Below are 4083 nucleotides of genomic sequence, written 5' to 3'. Positions count from 1 at the left end.
CTCCATCTAGTGGCCACAATGCAGCATTTTCCCAAATGACAGCTCCCTCGAGTGGCCATAATGCAGTATTTTACTAATTGACAGCTCCATCTAGTGGCCACAATGCAGTATTTTCCTGATTGACAGCTCCATCTAGTGGCCACAATGCAGCATTTTCCCAAATGACAGCTCCCTCTAGTGGCCATAATGCAGTATGTTACTAATTGACAGCTCTATCTAGTGGCCACAATGCAATATTTTCCTGATTGACAGCTCCATCTAATGGCCATCATGCAGTAATTTCTTCATTGACCGCCCCATTTATTGGCCATAATGCATTATTTTCCTGATTGACAGCTCCTGCCAGTAACCATAATGCAGCATTTTCCTGATTGACAGCGCCATCTAGTGGCGATCATGCAGGATTTTCTTCTTTGACAACTCCAACTAGTGGCCATAATGCAGTAATTTCCTAATTGACAGCTCCATCTAGTGGCCATCATGCAGTATTGTTTTCATCGACATCTCCATCTAGTGGCCATAATGCAGGATTTTCCTAAGTGACAGCTCCATCTAGTGGCCATCATGCAGTATTTTTTTAATTGACAGCTCCACCTAGTGGCCACAATGCAGTAGTTTCCTGACTGGCAGCTCCATCTAGTGGCCCTATTGTAATATTTTTCTGATTGACAGTTCCATCTATTGGCCATCATCCAGTATTTTCTTCATTGACAGCTCCCCCTGGTGGCCATCATGCAGTAATTTCTTCATTGACAGCCCCATTTATTGGCCATAATGCATTATTTTCCTGATTGACAGCTCCTTCCAGTAACCATAATGCAGCATTTTCCTGATTGACAGCGCCACCTAGTGGCGATCATGCAGTATTTTCTTCTTTGACAACTCCAACTAGTGGCCATAATGTAGTATTTTCCTAATTTACATCTCCATCTAGTGGCCATCATGCAGTATTGTTTTCATTGACATCTCCATCTAGTGGCCATAATGCAGTATTTTCCTAATTGACAGCTCCATGTAGGGGCCATAATGCAGTACTTTTTTTCATTCACAGCTCCACCTAGTGGCCACGATGCAGTAGTTTCCTGATTGACAGCTCCATCTAGTGGCCCTATTGCAATATTTTTCTGATAGACAGTTCCATCTATTTGCCATCATCCAGTATTTTCTTCATTGACAGCTCCCTCTAGTAACCATCATGCAGTATTTTCTTAATTGACAGCTCCATTTATTGGCCATAATGCATTATTTTCCTGATTGACAGCTCCCTCTAGTGGCCATAATGCAGTATTTTACTAATTGACAGCTCCATCTAGTGGCCATAATGCCGTATGTTACTAATTGACAACTCCATCTAGTGGCCACAATTCAGCATTTTTCCAAATGACAGCTCCCTCTAGTGGCCATAATGCAGTATTTTACTAATTGACAGCTCCATCTAGTGGCCACAATGCAGTATTTTCCCAAATGACAGCTCCCTCTAGTGGCCATAATGCAGTATTTTACTAATTGACAACTCCATCTAGTGGCCACAATGCAGCATTTTCCCAAATGACAGCTCCCGCTAGTGGCCATAATGCAGTATTTTACTAATTGACAGCTCCATCTAGTGGCCGCAATGCAGTATTTTCCTGATTGACAGCTCCATCTAGTGGCCACAATGCAGCATTTTCCCAAATGACAGCTCCCTCTAGTGGCCATAATGCAGTATTTTACTAATTGACAGCTCCATCTAGTGGCCACAACGCAGTATTTCCCTGATTGACAGCTCCATCTAGTGGCCATCATGCAGTATTGTCTTCTTTGACCGCTCCATCTAGTGGACATAATTCATTAATTTCCTAATTGACAGCTCCATCTAGTGGCCATCATGCAGTATTGTTTTCATTGTCATCTCCATCTAGTGGCCATAATGCAGTATTTTCCTAATTGACAGCTCCTTCTAGTGGCCATCATGCAGTATTTTTTTCATTGACAGCTCCACCTAGTGGCCACAATGCAGTAGTTTCCTAATTGACCGCTCCATCTAGTGGCCCTATTGTAATATTTTTCTGATTGACAGTTCCATCTATTGGCCATCATCCAGTATTTTCTTCATTGACAGCTCCCCCTAGTGGCCATCATGCAGTAATTTATTCATTGACCGCCCCATTTATTGGCCATAATGCATTATTTTCCTGATTGACAGCTCCTTCCAGTAACCATAATGCAGCATTTTCCTGATTGACAGCGCCATCTAGTGGCGATCATGCAGGATTTTCTTCTTTGACAACTCCAACTAGTGGCCATAATGCAGTATTTTCCTAATTGACAGGTCCATTTAGTGGCCATCATGCAGTATTGTTTTCATTGACATCTCCATCTAGTGGGCATAATGCAGTATTTTCCTAATTGACAGCTCCATGTAGGGGCCATCATGCAATATTTTTTTCATTGACAGCTCCACCTAAAGGCTACGATGACGTAGTTTCCTGATTGAAAGCTCCATCTAGTGACCCTCTATTGGCCATAATTCAGTATTTTACTAATTGACAGCTCCATCTAGTGGCCACAATGCAGTATTTTCCTGATTGACAGCTCCATCTAGTGGCCACAATGCAGCATTTTCCAAAATGACAGCTCCCACTAGTGGCCATAATGCAGTAATTTACTAATTGACATCTCCATCTAGTGGCCACAATGCAGTATTTTCCTAATTGACAGCTCCTTCTAGTGGCCATCATGCAGTATTTTTTTAATTGACAGATCCACCTAGTGGCCACAATGCAGTAGTTTCCTGACTGACAGCTCCATCTAGTGACCCTATTGTAATATTTTTCTGATTGACAGTTCCATCTATTGGCCATCATCCAGTATTTTCTTCATTGACAGCTCCCCCTAGTGGCCATCATGCAGTAATTTCTTCATTGACAGCCCCATTTATTGGCCATAATGCATTATTTTCCTGATTGACAGCTCCTTCCAGTAACCATAATGCAGCATTTTCCTGATTGACAGCGCCATCTAGTGGCGATCATGCATTATTTTCTTCTTTGACAACTCCAACTAGTGGCCATAATGCAGTATTTTCATAATTGACAGCTCCATCTAGTGGCCATAATGCAGTATTGTTTTCATTGACATCTCCATCTAGTGGCCATAATGCAGTATTTTCCTGATTGACAGCTCCATCTAGTGGCCATAATGCAGTATTTTCCCGATTGACAGCCCCATCTAGTGACCATAATGCATTATTTTCCTAATTTACAGCTCCATCTAGTGGCAATCATGCTTTTTTTTTTCATTGACAGCTTTCTCTAGTGGCCATCATGCAGTATTTTCTTCATTGACAGCTCCATTTATTGGCTACAATGCATTATTTTCCTGATTGACAACTTCATCTAGTGGCCACAATGCAGCATTTTCCCAAATGACAGCTCCCTCTAGTGGCCATAATGCAGTATTTTACTAATTGACAACTCCATCTAGTGGCCACAATGCAGCATTTTCCCAAATGGCAGCTCCCTCGAGTGGCCATAATGCAGTATTTTACTAATTGACAGCTCCATCTAGTGGCCACAATGCAGTATTTTCCTGATTGACAGCTCCATCTAGTGGCCACAATGCAGCATTTTCCCAAATGACAGCTCCCTCTAGTGGCCATAATGCAGTATGTTACTAATTGACAGCTCCATCTAGTGGCCACAATGCAGTATTTTCCTGATTGACAGCTCCATCTAGTGGCCATCATGCAGTATTGTCTTCTTTGACAGCTCCATCTAATGGACATAATTCAGTAATTTCCTAATTGACAGCTCCATCTAGTGGCCATCATGCAGTATTGTTTTCATCGACATCTCCATCTAGTGGCCATAATGCAGGATTTTCCTAATTGACAGCTCCATCTAGTGGCCATCATGCAGTATTTTTTTAATTGACAGATCCACCTAGTGGCCACAATGCAGTAGTTTCCTGACTGACAGCTCCATCTAGTGACCCTATTGTAATATTTTTCTGATTGACAGTTCCATCTATTGGCCATCATCCAGTATTTTCTTCATTGACAGCTCCCCCTAGTAGCCATCATGCAGTAATTTCTTCATTGAC

The sequence above is a fragment of the Lithobates pipiens genome, unplaced genomic scaffold, assembly GCF_037356315.1.
Source record: "Lithobates pipiens isolate NorthernLeopardFrog02 unplaced genomic scaffold, aLitPip1_a1.2 Scaffold_1, whole genome shotgun sequence".
Taxonomy (NCBI): domain Eukaryota; kingdom Metazoa; phylum Chordata; class Amphibia; order Anura; family Ranidae; genus Lithobates; species Lithobates pipiens.
Note: the sequence above shows the minus strand (reverse complement) of the source record.